At 33.5% G+C, this 16856-nt stretch overlaps 1 protein-coding gene across 1 annotated transcript in view; it reads right to left on the bottom strand.

Annotated features, from left to right (window-relative positions):
• LOC115884377 overlaps positions 1-7131 on the bottom strand; it is a 104311-nt gene extending 97180 nt beyond the window's left edge. Inside the window, exon 1 of the mRNA XM_030902937.1 lies at positions 7062-7131. The gene's annotated coding sequence lies outside the window, so the exon portion shown is untranslated. The remainder of the gene's footprint in view (positions 1-7061) is intronic.
• Between the last annotated feature and the right edge of the window lie 9725 nt (positions 7132-16856).

Below are 16856 nucleotides of genomic sequence, written 5' to 3'. Positions count from 1 at the left end.
CGGTGTTCTAATGGGAACCGGTGCTTCGATGTAGCTGGGCCGTTGCCCGAAGTGGCATTCTAGATTAAAACATGATTGAGTTTCTTCCATAAGTACTCCATGCTAATTTAATTTATCTGTTGATTTCTGGTAGTAGAGATCCATAATGATAACCCTTACGTTTCGGACACCCCGTATAAAGAAACCCGTCAATTATTCTGCTGTACTATACCACCGAATTTTTATAAAATATCTTAAAACCTTTTTTGAGGAATCAATCTTTAGCAGAGAAATTTCAATTTGAGGGTGACTGGTCAATTTTATGGCCATTCTACGTCATACATCGTTTTCCGCTGACCCTTCGCTTGACCCACCCTTATACCCTCAGGCAGCAGAAGCCCACTAGGGACCTTATTGGTTTTGGGACAGATATATTTCTGCAAAGCTGCTGTTCTTTTATTAGCACTCTGTTTTTTTTTTAACCTAAAATTCCATTTTTGCTTGTTCTATATTTTTTTTATTGCGTAAATATACATTCACCGGCAAAAAAAACCGGCCACTAAAAACTAGTCCTAATTTCAAAGTTGGATTTCTCGCGAACCACTCATTACATTTTGATGATTTTTTGTAAATTATAAATTAATTCCTTCTTAACGGATGCTACGTCAGCAATTTTTATTCCGAATTTATTTTGAGCATATACAAGGCACAACAATAAAACGAAGTTTTTTGCTCAAACTTTGTAACACCCTGTGGGGTGCAGCAGCTATAGTAGCTATTGCTAAATCAAATGACATTGTATCTTCATCTCTTGTGAGCATTTTGTTTTTTTTTTAATCATGACATTATCTCTGTTTGTATTGGAGATACGCTATACGCTGCTTTAAAACAAACGCCTCGAAAAGGCTTTAAAATCAAATCAAACAACAAACAAACAAACAACTTAGCTTTATTGTGCAAAAAGCCAAAACAGCTTCAACGACAAAGCACTCACAAACAATAAAATCACAAAAAAAATACAAACAACAAAAAATACACAATACAAATAATACAATTCAAAAAAATTTAAGTCTTTAAAATTACAAAAGGAATATACATGGACAATTTTAGAACAGTACGCCAGTAAATAGATATAATTTTAAAGTTATAAAATATTAAATACTTGACCTTTGACCAGTGTGTGAGATGATCAAAATTTTAAAATTCAAAATTGTTCATAATTAAACATCAACAAAAAAGTCGTTTACCGCATATGGGCTCTCTCCAGTAGGTATGATTTTAGAGCTTTGCGAAATGCGGGAAAGAATGAAAGCGATTTGATATTCAAAGGCAGATGATTGTACATTTTTTTGGCATTGTACAGTATTGAACCTTTAACTAGTTCTGAGCTCGGGGTTGGCAGATAAAGATCGTGCTCTGCATTCCTAAGTGGATAGTTATGAGTTGGCCTTTCGGGAATAGCAGATATGTGCTTGCGGATTAAGCAAACGGATTCAAAAATGAATAAAGAAGGAAGAGTCAGTATTTTCAAATTTTTAAAGAAATTCTGGCAGTGAGTTCTACTGTTCAGTCCCAATAAATATCGAACTGCTCTCTTTTGAAGTCTGAAAACACGATCAAATTTTGTTGCGCAGCAAATACCCCAGGATGGAAGGGCATAACGAAGATGTGACTCAAAAAGGGCATAATAGGCTATTCTAGAGGTTGAGAAGTTAAGTTCCTTAGAAACTGATCTTAGCGCAAAACAGGCAGCGCTTAGTTTCTTTGATAGAGCTTCAATGTAAAAGTTCCATTTTAACGAGTTCTCTACAAGAAGTCCTAAGAATTTCACAGAGTCCACGACGTCAATAGTAGTGTTATTAAGTACAAAAGGTTGTATAGTACTTTTATATGACAAAACTTTAGTTTTTGATAGGTTGAGGCATAGGAGATTGGAATCGCACCAAGACTTAATGGTGCGTAAGTCACTGGATATAGTATCATATAGTGCCGCAACATCTGGGCCGCTCCAAGTGAAACTAGTATCGTCCGCAAAGAGGCAGATTTTACCGCTAATGTCTAGATTTGCAATGTCGTTGATAAACACTAGAAACAAAATAGGGCCAAGTACTGAACCCTGAGGGACACAACATTCTATAGGCTTACAAGAAGACATAGACGTATCAATCCTCACAAGCCGCCTTCTGTTGCCAAGATATGACTTAAGCCATTCGAGCGGCACTCCCCAGAAACCATAGTATTGCAGGGGAGTGCCGGGGAATCAAACATCAGAACGTAGACGTAAACTAACTAAAACATGAAAATTAAGAAAAAGGTAAAGAAATTTTAAGGAACTAATACCTAGTGTCCACTCGCCTCGTGAAATTTCCCATTTCCATATACCGATTCCAGGCATCCTGGACTGTTGTTCGAAATATACCCAGGGTATCGGAGACATAACGTTGACTTCGGCCATCCCCAATTAAAGCCTCAATACGAGCAACATCCGTTACAGATGATGGCATTTTTTAATTTGACAACCGTTTTTCTCATATTGCAAATATTCATAAATCCGTTTTCGCCTATGTCGCCTTGATTATTTATACATAAAACTTTCTGCCTTTTCCGAGATGAATTCTGAATTTTTCCGAGACGTTCGTTTTAAAACAGCATATCTCCAATACAAAAAGAGATAATGTGGTGATTAAAAAAACAAAATGCTCATAAAAGATGATGCTACAATGTGATTTAATTTAGGAATAGATATTACTGCTGCTGCACCCTACAGGGTGTTACAAAGTTCGGACAAAAAACTTCGTCTTATTGATGTGCCCTGTATATGCTCAAAATAAATTTGGAATAAAAATTTCTTTTCAAATATGCGCACATAGTGCACATACAATTTTTTTATTCATGATTTTGTGCGGTCATTTTTTAAAACAAGTTTTTTTACATATTCTCAAGTGACAGAATCGATATGATTACAAATTACGTCATACATAATATAGCTCGAAAATGATATTTTCGTTATGAATGACCCAGTCAGAATATGCACCGTCTTCCAGAAACTTATATTCTCATAAAAATATCGGGTAAAATATTCTGAAAAGACGTAATAAAAATAGAGGATGATGTAGAGCGTAGCTTTAACACTGCCCATTCGATTTTTGCTTCATTTTCTTCTGATAAAAATAATACAGGAAATATTATATTCTCAAGATCATTTTCAGAGTTATTTTCTTGATCAGCGACTATGTATTAATTCACTAATAAATGACTATTTTTCTATAGCAACTGTTAAAATTGCCTTATTTCTATCAAAAATAGTAGATAAAATAGTATTTTAACCGCAATGGTAGATTAAATGATACTTTAACAGCGAGGATATGTTAGAAAACTTTATTTCTTCTCGCACGTTTTTTAATTGCTTCCATTTTTGAAAATGTTTGTATTCCTTTTCATAAGTTATTCGAGATTTAAATGGACGTAGTTTTTGGATATGGCGTTTGTCGCCTCAGCCTGAATATCTGTTGGTAATTTACTTATTTCGTTTTGAGCCATTTCTGGCTCCAATTCAATCAGCAATCGACACGAGAGAGAATTAAAAAATATTTTAGGGAGTTTTCGTTGCTTACAAATTGCAATTCCGGTTAACGCTAATTGACAACTTTGACATTTCAATTTTGATTATCGTATATCGTAACCGCTAGCTGCCGATATTTTACGGACGTTAGCCAAAGCCGTTAACATAGCGGTACGCATGCGCACTAGCGCAGTAGAAACACAACATTGAAAAATACAGATCTAACCTAACATCATTCTATTTTGTTTATGTTTTGATTATTTATTTTATCTGTATTAAACTCGTTGGGAATTCTTAGTGCTTCAACTAATCGAGGAATGTCTTTTTTTTCAAAGCAGAAGTTAGCTTTGCACTCTTGGTCAGATAATATTTCTAGGTTGAACTCCCCATAAAGTCTGCTCGATATTCGATGTTGTTTTCAAACCCTTCCAACAGCATAGCATCCTCCAAATCCGATTCATCACTAGAGTCCAATAAAATTAAATTGTCCATCCTATATAGCGATACCCAATAAAGTCATATAAAGCACTTTCAAATCAAACAACAATACAAAAACCAAAAATCAAAACACTATGCTACGGGCTGTGTTTAGCTGTCAGTTTTCGGTTATCGTATCGTATGTCGGCTCCGAACCGATGAACCGAAAGTCCGAAAAATGTTTTTTTATCTGTCAAAATAGCGGTTATGGTTACGTATCCATTAACCGTACCGTTGAATTTTTTTAAAGCAACGAAAACTCCCTATTGACTCAAAACTGACAACTAAAGAGACAGCTTTATTTATTTGTCAAATTTCATAGAAACCAACGCCAACCCAGCACAATATTTTTTCTACTCGTAATAAATTCCTTGAAATAAACATTTCTGAATATTCTTTAAAACGTAACTCGCTATGGAAAAAATATTGTTTTATACACGACGATAAAATACAATTTTATAGGCTTGTATAAAAAATAACTATTAACGTTCTATTTCTTGTTATATTTTTTCAAAGCATCCCAGCGTAAAAGTAATTAATACAGTGAAAAAAATCTAATTGCAGAAAAGTAACGACATTTTTCATTTCTGCAACAAACAAACCGGCGGGGCGGCAATTCAATTGCATCGGCGATTTAAAGATGGAGTCGGCCATAATTCCATTATCAAAGGTTTCTACGTCGAACTTTTTCCCCAGCGGTTCGACTCGAAAGCGGTGCACGCCATTTCGATTTTATTAAGGTCCCACCGCAGCGCCGCAACATAACTCTTTTTATTAAGGCCTTAGAACGAACACTACTAAGGTTCGATTGATATTGGATATAGGTGGAATTATCTTTTAATCGCTATATCAGCAATAATTGCTGAAATCAGTATTTTCTGTCTGCACAAAAACATCAATGAACTATGTCTGTCTAACGACAAGATCCTTGACAGTGATAGATACTCTGTCATTTTAATTACAAGGTATGTTTATTTTATTTTACAAAGAAATAGGTTGGTACCACTGGAAGGCATAGCAGGAAGGAAGTGATTACTTCAAAAAAACTGTAAAAACTGAAAAATGTGATCGAATTATTTTATTTAAAATAAAACGGTATGTGTTAACACAAAAGAAACAAGAACAAAACACCACATACCAAAAAAATATAAAAAAGAACTACTTCTTACTTTCAAGCTTCATGAAACTACCCGTATTTATGATTATATTTATCAATATAACTTATGTACAAATACAAATTTGTAATATTCCACGGGAATAAATAAAACAAACTATTTTATTAATAATAACACTTACCAAATTTTATATCTTAAAGGTTGATTAATTAACTTTAATCTTAATTTTTTTAAACCAGTACCTTTTGACATTATTTTTCTGCAGTTCTAAAATCCATTATTTACCTAAAGTGTGATGTCGATATTTTACAGCTACTCCAGTTTTTAGTATATGTTTAGTATTATCCTTGTACCATATTATACGAGATGCACTTATCTACGACGAGATGGTATACAAACTTTATTGATGGAAACTTTATTGGTGTATAACCTGGGCAGCGAGTATTAAGTATAAACTGTGCTCTGGGTCTACAGTTAATTTTCTCCTCGATTTTTCCTCCACTTGGCTTTAAAAGGCACAAAACACACGTAATAACACGAATCAAAATGTATCACCTTCCATAACGCAGATATTTGACATAAGTTGATACAAAATTATAACCTGTAATTTGGCAAGACTTTGACAATCCTCAAAAATCTAAACGCGAGTAGCTCATACGTATCGGCGTCCGTTTGTCGTTCATCGTTCCGTCAAACCAATAAAATTGAAATATGATCTGTCATCTTTGAAATAAACCAATAAAACTGGTAAAAAACAACAAGGGACGACATATGACGGATTTATATTTAAACCCATCCATAATTAACTTAAAGTAACTTAAAAATTATTAGAAACTTTTTTTAGTAAAATAAATAGATTGGTAGAGTAAACGCCACGAATGTTTGGGAGTGATTCATCGCTTGATGAAGTTAGAATCGACACGCGCGCTATCGTTTTTACATTAAAAACGTAAATTTTTACCGCTGACGTAGGTTTTTAAAGCCCGGTCTAATCATCTGCCTGCGCTCCTCCTACTTATTCTAAAATGTTAGCGTGATTGACAAAGACGATACTATATCGCGTTTCTTTGATTGATTCGTTTTTGTGCGTCAGTCCATTGGTGTGCTTGCAGTGCGACCAATGGGGTATTCCATTTTATATTTATAACCAAATATATGTTTTGACAAGACTTTGACAGTTAAAACAACAAATTACAAAAGATTATATATTGATTATCATATGACTTGAAACACCACGGCACTGGAATTAAGTTTTATGTGACGTTGAACAGATTAGTTCACATGGTAGCGACCGATGAATCACTCCCAAACATTCGTGGCGTTTACTATATGGGACGTCATCTGCTTTTCTTCTGTCATCGTCTGTCGAAATCTTACGTGAGAAAAAAAACAGAGTATAAAATTTTGCAAAGATTTGATAATGTCCGTTTTGCGTAGTTCCAGGATCTTATTTATATCGTCGGTAGCCGGGTATATGAAAAAAATTATTTTAATTATTGAGGAAATTGGAGTTCCACATTTCGCACTTTTATTTTTGCTAAAATAATAATTTAGACTTATATTATTGCATTGCCAGTTAACTGCTGAAATGGCATTTTCCAAAATCACCCAACACACGTGCACATTGTTCGATATAAATCGAAACAAATAATGTTATTAAGCGACAAACGAAATAATTTTTTAACGCCTGTCCATTTCGAGTAGTTATTTTCGTTGGATTTAAATATTTATACTCCATCGGTTCACGAGGATAATAACCTTATGAAATATTTATGAATAAATCGATTGACTGTTCCATCAGAGTGATAATGATCAGAAAAAACATAGAACAGCGCATTTGCAAGGTAAGGATCGCACGATCGCGCAAAACACCAAAAAACATTTGATTTAAAGCAAAGAAAATGATTATAATTAACTTGTTACTGTACCTGTATACCAATATCCTCCGGTTGTGTCATCGATAGGTTTGTAGCTTCTGAATAACGGTCTAGGTAAAGCATCCAGTTCATTTCCTAGCTCAGAATTAGAGTTATTAGAGCTAAGCAACTCGCATTTTCATTGCAGGACATTCTCATATTTATTTCAAACCAATAATCAACGAAAATATTTGTATAATTTAACAAAATTACAGTAAATCACTATAAATAAAAGAAAAAAGCATGTAAACATAAACCGACCACGCGAATTGTTGGTTAGGTTCAAAATTTCTTCTTTTCTTAATTAAATTTTAAGGGGCGTTAATATTATTAGACGTTTGCATAAAAGTGTGTATTTTGGGTGGTATTCAAAGAAATTGGCAGGCTATTGAGGAAACAGAAAATGTACAGATTACAGAAATAAATTGAAAATAATATTTATATTAAAACAGCAATATACCGTATGATCGAGAAAAAACGGCGTCAAAGGCGGCTGGGGAATGACTATCGATGCTATTTTTGACGAGATAGAACTCTAGACGTCAGTTACTGAGAACTGACATAAAATTTGTCAAAAATTAATACCTTATATAGAAAAACCAGAAAAGAATAGAAAGTTTCCAGATACACATATCAATTTCCAAAAAATTGTTTTCTCAAATGTTTCGATCTGCACCAGTTCTACTCAATAAAAAATCGATATTAAATCATCCTTAATGCAGTAAACGCCTTTAAAAATAAAGAAGAGCAAGACCAGTAAGACTCTAACCTAACTAAATCTCGTCGTCCGACAAGCCTCCGACCGAGACATTTCGACAACATTTTTGATTATTGTATTGTTAAATCCGGAAACTTACTATTGTCTTCCAGATTTTCTACATTTAGTATTCATTTTAATTAAAATTTAATTTTTTTGAAGATCTTTAAAGTGAAAAGAAGAAGGATTTTAATTAACTAAAAAAATCAAAATAAAGTTAATTAACTTTGAGCAGAGTTCGACCTCGTCAAAAATAGCATCGATAGTCATTCCCCAGCCGCCTTTGACGCCGTTTTTTCTCGATCATACGGTATTATGTCACTTTTTCAAACATTTCCTTCAAATCCCTCAATTTAATGGCTGTAAGTAAAAAGTTTTATTTCAAATACGCCCACATAGAGCACACGCAACATTTTTTTTATAAAATTATAATAGCAATCGTCATTCTATCCTACCAAACCTTCTTAGCTTTTTATCACTCTGAGGCAATTCTCCTTTGCGGATATATGTATTTATTCTATCTCTTTTTATTCTGGACAAAATTACCTTAATTTTATTGACACATCGTTCCAAATCAGTAAATAATACACTCGTGTATCACACAGAGAAAGAAAGCACATTTGTTCTTTGTATTGAGTACTACTGACATTAAAATTGAGTGACATTTCTTTGTGACAACACTTTAATAAAAGCAAAATATGAACAATTTTCAGTTAAAATTCACGTAATACCTTCATAATATGGCAACATAGATAAATCTCAAAATGTAAGTAAAAAACCATTTTTTTTAATTTTTAATGTAAAATATCTTGGTTATTTTGGACTTATTTGACAAACGTTAAAGAGGAAATACCTATGTTTCTTTTCTTCAAATACGCGCACATAGAGCACACACAACTTTTTTTTTATAAAATTATAATAGCAATCGTTATTCTATCCTACCAAACCTTCTTAGCGTTTTATCACTCTGAGGTAATTCTCCTTTGCGGATATATGTATTTATTCTATCTCTTTTTATTCTGGACAAAATTACCTTAATTTTATTGACACATCGTTCCAAATCAGTAAATAATACACTCGTGTATCACACAGAGAAAGAAAGCACATTTGTTCTTTGTATTGAGTACTACTGACATTAAAATTGAGTGACATTTCTTTGTGACAACACTTTAATAAAAGCAAAATATGAACAATTTTCAGTTAAAATTCACGTAATACCTTCATAATATGGCAACATAGGTAAATCTCAAAATCTAAGTAAAAAACCATTTTTTTTTAATTTTTAAAGTAAAATATCTTGGTTATTTTGGACTTATTTGACAAACGTTAAAGAGGAAATACCTATGTTTCTTGTATCGAGATCTACTAACCCTGAAAATATTTGCACTTATCTCAAGACTCACCCTGTATAGCTAACTGAAACATTTAATATCAAAATATTTGTAAAATCGGTATTTTTGGGGCTTACTCAACCGGGTCTCACAATGCAATTCACCTCAAATATCCATTTAGTTGGTCATTGGCAAGCACTCTCTCATTGTACATGAAAATAACAAAACAAACATTTACTGATCTGGATAAAATTGATAGTTAAATAGTAAGACTCACCCGGGGGTACTCAGCCCCCTAGCCACTGACATAACTGATATTCTATTCAATATATCACATTCCATATCTTCCATCTAATTCAAAATAAATATTATTCGGATCTATTGGTTAATAATCTTCAACAACTATCTAGTGTCACCTGAAATAGTATAGGGGCTTCCCCCGGACGCAACTCTGCCTCTAAACAGATTCGCATCCCAATCGAATAGGCTATTGGGTAGCTCACTATCCCAACGCCGCATCGTCAATCGAGAAGACATTATGGAGACCTCAAACTCTCAAGACCAACTCGAAGGCAGGACGTCCCAAGAGGTTTTCTTACCGTGATCAAACGACCCCGTTGGCTTACAGTCAAACGACTTGCAACTATATTAGTCAAAAGACTCACAACCTCCATTTGTCAGCTCTGTGACAAAACACAACACTACACAGCCGGCCGGCATATCAACGACTGGCTGACCTGCCGCGCCCGTGCAAGCTAAGGCTCCTCTTACATCACAATTTTACCTGATCACAAATATTTACATCGCTTGCCAATGAATCATACTATTTTCTCTAATCGACTTTCATATAGAGTGTTTTAGCATTACTAGATAAATTTTTTATTAGAATAGTGAATAAATAAAAGCATTATTATAACAAACTTATTTTCCAAGTTTTACATACCTATTCATAAAAAATATTAACAAAAAAACAATATTAAATATAACAAATTTCGAAACTATATTTAAATATTTTTTACTTCTTATTGTTTAGTATACCTACAACCGGTACCTTTTGTATACGAAAGAGTATACAGTATATAATCTGTATATATGCTATAAAACATGACATATTAAAGTATATTTTCTAATTTTAGATTTTCCTAAATAGACATGGAAAAACTTTTATTTTAATCTCCTAAAGCACGCTTTCCTCCTATTTATACACTCGTAAAATTTAAATAAAAAATCTAATTCATTCTCAGAAATTTCGCCTAATTTTTATGATTCATTCATTTAAAAGTTATTACCGTATGCATATTTTTGATCTTTATTCATGTATATGGAAAATGGTTTTATGAACGTCCATATAGAGCTCCAAATTATAATTTGGTCGCTTTTTATTTTTAGTAAATTTATTACAGCCCTAAAAGAATTTTAGTCGCTTATTTTGGAATTTTATGATGTTTCTAATAAAAATCTACTGTTTTAACTGACTTCCATGTTTTAAAGTAAAGATTTGAAGTTAACGTCTCCTTTTTGCTGCCAGGGCTAATATGGACGGAGCCTACTTTGTTTAAGCGGAATCCGAACCGCGGTCCTCGGCAATATCGTGGTCAATGGCCTACAGACTTGGCAAGTGTCTAAATCGTCTCTTACTCACGACATATCCGATCTCATCCGGCCTTGAACCGGCGCGAATGAGCAGTGTGTGTCAATAGATTTACACTTTTGCTTTTATTGGACAACAGCACGATACAGAGTTTCGAACAGGTCACCCGTCCATCCACTAGTATTGCCTTACGTCGCTTCATTTCGGTGTTCTAATGGGAACCGGTGTTTCGACGTAGCTGGCCGTTGCTTTTCCATGTTTTAAATTATTTAAATTGAAATAATTGATAAACTTAACGCAGAGTGCAGTAACTGCAGTATATATATTCAGTTTTCCTGAGGGGAAAATGTAATAGTTCCAAACGATTTCCATCCCACAGCCTCGGGAAAACCATTAGTTCCGAACAAAATTTAATATTTCGCGTTTTACACTATAGGCTATGCATGGCGAAAATTTAATAAAATATTCCTATATATCTCGATACAAATGCAATATATGCAGTCTTTTGTATTCTTGTTCGTCAGATTTGCCTATGAAAAGGATGAAAGAAAATAAAGGAAATTTATTAGAAATTTCCTTTAACGCTTTGAATCTTTAAACTTTTTTAAACTCGCGAATTTCCTCTAGTGTCCGAGATTATCTAGCTTTGAGGCACAAATTTGGGTGACCCTGTATATATATACTGTTATTTCAGTGTGATTGTTTCGAATATTTTATACATTTAAATACTAATATTCTCTTGGGATAAATAAAGACCAAACCCTTGTTTACCTACGCAATGTAAATTGAGGTAAAATCCTACCCCAAAGCATTGCTCAAATTTCAGGTGAAAATACCGAAGGAAATAAGGGTTGGCGTATTTTGATTTGCCGAAATTCGAAGGGTTTTAGTTGGGGATCTGGTTAACCGTAGATGCCCTAATTGGTAGTTGTTGACTGGAGATATTTACGTTATCAAATATAATTGTGGGAATAGTCGAAAATTATAGATATGGTGAATAGAGATAATGTTATATGAAAAATAGTGATGGGCAAAACTGTTATTTTTAGATAACAGTTGAAACTGTTATAGTTATTTATAAAAAACAGCTTAAAATAACAGCTTAAAAATAACAGGTTTCTTTATTTTATTGCTAAATATCTGAAAGAGTATGAGGCGGTCACCGCCAGGCGTATTGACGCAGTTGCAAGTTGCAACAATGACGTGCTCGGTGGTAGTATTTCCAGGGTGTCAAAACATTTCTAAGTATCGATTGTTATCTAAAATACCTCTCTAAAAATGGTGGTTGTTTACAAATAAGCGCTGTTTACAAATTGCGATATAAAAAAAGCCAAAATTCCGCCACTCGTCTATACCTATACATTCTGATCTACCTGTAGATCCTGAATTGCGTAGCAGTGTACAGGATGCATCTCACTTGACTGAAAATTTTTCAGAATAAATAAATACCTAAGTATTGAAACTTAATAAGTAAGTACTGAAACATACAGCGCCATAATATCTCGACCTCCGCCCGTTATGCTCGTAACAGGTTGAAAAACAATGTATCTAAAACAACTGATGCGTTATTCTCCAACCTGTTTCCAACCTCTATCGACAATCGACCAATGCAGCAGCGTTACTTTCCCACTCCGATTATCTCGACCGCCGCTCTGTTATGCTCGTAACAGGTTAAAAAACAACGGCTCTAAAATGACTGCTTCTCCAACCCGTTGCGAGCCTCCATCGACAATCGACCGATGCAGCAGCGTTCCTTTCCCACTCCTGTTATCTCGACAGCCAGGCGTTATTCACGCAACTGTTTCAAAAAAGCTGCTTCTTTTATATCCTATTATTTTTAAGCTGCTGCAAGCCCCACACGACCATCGACCGATGCAGCTACGTTCACCGGGCCGCGCCGTAGCGCATTCCCCACTCCGTTGTCCGTTGTATCTCGCCGCCTGTATCGATGGTTGTCGAAATAACATATTTTCCATCCATAATCCATACTAGTGGTTTTTTGGAATTGCTTCGAGCAGCATCGAATTTCGTGGCGTTGCAGAACGCCGACTTCGTTTCACGAACGGTCGATCTCTGCGTATCGTTATTTTATATCTGTTATTTTTTAAAAGTAGTAACGGTTGCGTTATGTTATTTCTAAATAATTGTTATAAAATAACAGATAGTTAAATAACAACCCATCACTAATCAAAAATAGGAAAACAGGTAAAATTAATTTAATTATTGAACAAGTGTACTAAAAAACATAGGTTAGGTTACGTGCTGCTAATACATTTTGATAATAAAATCATATTAAGGTATAATAAACTATTTAGTTTTGTTCCAAAAAAATACTCGGGTTGTATTGAAATATAGTAATTTTTATAGTAAAAAATATGTCGTCTGCATAAAAAACAAAGCAAAAACATGCAAATTTTCAAAGATACAATGAAAAGCCAAAAAAAAAGAGTATCACACAGTACATTGACATAAACACAATGTTGCCAACCAGTAAGAGTTTGTATGGGGACAGTTGAGCCAGACAGCAGACTTACTGATTTTGCTGTCTGCTTTACTGTTTTTGTTTTTTTTTACTGTTTTTACTGCATGCATTATCATTTTGGCGGTCTATTTTACTACAGATAGAAAAAAAAACAGTAAAAAGAAAGTGAAACAGTAAAAACAGTAAAATAGACCGCCAAAATGATAATGCAGGCAGTAAAAACTGTAAAATAGTAAAGCAGACAGCAAAATTAGTAAGTCTGCTGTCTGGTTCAAGTGTCCCCATACTTTAGTAAGTACGATAATTACTGCCTGCATTATCATTTTGGCGGTCTATTTTACTGTTTTTACTGTTTTACTTTCTTTTTACTGTTTTCTCTATCTGTAGTAAAATAGACCGCCAAAATGATAATTTACTCTTACTAGTGTAAGAGTACAAATCTGAAGGCAGATTTATACCATAAAATTTGAACATTCAAGACTTCACTTACAACTTTATTTTTGCTGAAATATTTGTACATATAACAGAGAATCGATAAAGATATTCATCTTTTTGAAGTAAACATACGGCAAGAGGGTGCAAAATGGCTAAAAAGGGTCGAAATATAAGACAGTCAATTATGACACTCTTCCGACTAATTCCTTTAACCGAAAAGAAGGTGAAAATGACGCAAAATTTACATTTTATGTTGTATTTCGCGACTGCCAAGCTTCATTATCGCGCTTGGAATTAATTCTTGAAGACACAGGCATTCTGTGTCTTAATTTACTTTACTTCCCCTCTTTTTGTTTCGCTGTCATTTACTCTGCCAGCTTATTAACAAATCACATAATAAAGTAATATACATTTTAATTAGTTCTTCTTTGTTCTTTTTGTTTTTTACTTCTGGTTTACGTTTGTCTTGAATTTCACAATTTTCTTTTGTTATATTTTAGATTTCAGTGGCAATATACCCATATTAATCATATTCATTCTAGAATGCCACTTTATCTAAAGAAGAAAACATTGGATCAATGGGTACTACCAGTCATGACCTATGCATGCGAAACCTGGACACTTCAAACGGACATTATCAGGAAATTGCAGGTCACACAACGCGCAATGGAACGAAATATGCTGGGAATAACCAAGAAAGACCCAGGTAATAGATGTCATCCACAGAATCAAATCCCTCAAGTGGTAATGGACAGGACTCCTGGCAAGAAGGACGGACAACAGATGGACCACAAAAATTACAGCATGGTAGCCAAGAGGAATTAAGAGACCTAGAAGAAGACCGAACCTGACATGGGACCACGATATTAGGAAATTAGCAGGGGTAACTTGGGCACGCATAGCCACCAATAGAAAATAATGGGCCCAACTGCAAAGAGAGTATCTAAATATGTGAGAAAGGCTACACTATAACTATACACCAACCCATATTTAATGAAATATACCCTCCAAAAAGGTGTAAGCTATGTTTGAAAAATATGTTTATAATTTTATAGAGGTTTGTTTTTGTGTTACAGGTTTTTTTATTTATGAAAAAAAAACATATATCTCTAAAAAGTACCAATAACATTTTCATCATTAAGTTTATTAATATTTTTTTATCAATAACTATATATTTAATGTATTTATTTATATATCTGAAATTTAGGTATATTAACGCTAAAATAATAATCAATGGGTATATACATATAATTATTGTAAATGTTTAATTTTTATCCGCATAGACAAATATAATATTATAATTAAATAAAGCATTTAGGTTATGTTATGTATTAAGTTGATGTAAATAAAATTCAAAAACTAATATTCTACAGAATAATATTCTACAGAATAACTACAGGCAATTATTAGCAATAACTAATACATCTAGAAATAGTAATCTGTCGTTGTTCTCAATTTCATGTGTAAATTTAATGGAAGCAAAACGATTATTTAACTTAGAAATAAAATTATCTATGGGGTCTGAATGTGTGTCAAAAACAGCAAAAATATCATCCAAATACCTAAACCATACTCTTGGAAAATACTCAAACTGATTCATAGCCTCCACTTCAAACCTGCTCATGAATAAATTAGCCAAAAATGGAGACAATGGATTACCCATTGCTGTACCTTCCCGCTGTTCAAAAAAGTTGTTATTAAATTGAAAACAATTTTGTTTCATACATAACGATGTAAGCTCAATACATTCAATCACAGTTTTGTTGTCGAGACCATTTGCGTTCAGTAATTCCTTCAAGTAGCCTAAAATATGTGGAATTGGAACACTTGGGAACAACGAAGATACATCAAAGGAGACCAAAATTTCACTTTCATGCAATGTTATATTTTTAATTTTGTTAATAAATTCAATATTATTTTTAACTGAGAAAGAAGGTTCATGATTAGGTAAATTTTCGAACTCCCTTGATAACCATTTTGCCAAATAAGTCGGAGAACCTACAGCCGAAACAATTGGGCGCATATACTTGTCCGGTTTATGAATTTTTGGCAACGCATACAATTTTGGTAACGAGGGATTGGATACTTGCAATTTTCTCTTTAAAGAAAAATCAATAATAGTAAAGTTGCAGTAAAACTAGACTGGGTGTGCCAAAAAATATCGTGTCATATTTTAATCAGAAAATGTCTCTCACAATTTTTTCAATTATGAAAAAAAATGTCTAAAACTTTCTTCGATACTTCCCCATATCTTTCGGGCTTAATTAGGTTTGCCTAATATTATTCAATTATTCCCCTTGCTGTCGAGTTGACTCGTAAAAGTTTCCGTTCGATCGCCAGGGCGAAACGAAAGTTGAAACCTGATCAGTCGTATTAGGAGCCAGATCACGCCCTATCTTCTCTTTTACTGCTCGTTCTACCGTATTGTTAAGGTATCCAAACGTTTTCTATCTCTTCTGTCCTTTATTCGTTGTTTTTGTTCGCGTTTTATTGCCCTTGTGCAGCTCTCTTCAAAAGTGCAATCTCAACTCTTTGCTTTTATAAAGAAATATTTTTAAATAAAACGCAAAGGAGAATTTTTTGTCACGTTTAAAGTGTTCTTTGGTTTTGGTGACTATTGTCGTAATGTCATATCTACACTGATTAGAACTCTATATCATTTATTGCACCACGAGTATTCATCTACCAGAAAATCTAAAGATTGTTGACACTTTACGGCAATTCAAGGCTGGGCTTAACTAATGGCTGCAAAGCACACCCAAATCTCAGATTAATTTGCTCATGGACTATAAGAACAACTAAAATGTGATATATGTAGATTTTGTTTTTGTTTCAGTTTTTATTTGTTTTAGTATAGTCATAGTCTAGGAAATTCATTAATAGTAATATTATATCTATAGGTTCTTGGATTATTTTATTTATTAATTTTTTTTGTTATGGATTAAATTAGGATAGCAAACAAAAATCAAATACACGGGTCAGAATTATTCGTGCATGGATGGATAAACCGACGAGCAAGGAAACTTTTGTGGGGAAACGTTTGTTTCTGTACGATTATTTTGTCCTTAATGTTTAAAGCATTTGTAAACGATTGTTATACAGAAATAAACTGTTATTATTATTATTATATTAAAATTTAAAAAAACGTTAAAAAGTAACGATACAGGCTTAGTTTTAATAAATATTAGTAACACTAACAGAACTAAGGATA

This window comes from Sitophilus oryzae, unplaced genomic scaffold (assembly GCF_002938485.1).
Source record: "Sitophilus oryzae breed Bouriz unplaced genomic scaffold, Soryzae_2.0 scaffold_227_pilon_pilon, whole genome shotgun sequence".
In the NCBI taxonomy this organism is placed as follows: Eukaryota; Metazoa; Arthropoda; class Insecta; order Coleoptera; family Curculionidae; genus Sitophilus; species Sitophilus oryzae.
This window is presented reverse-complemented; position numbering and strand designations above follow the sequence as displayed.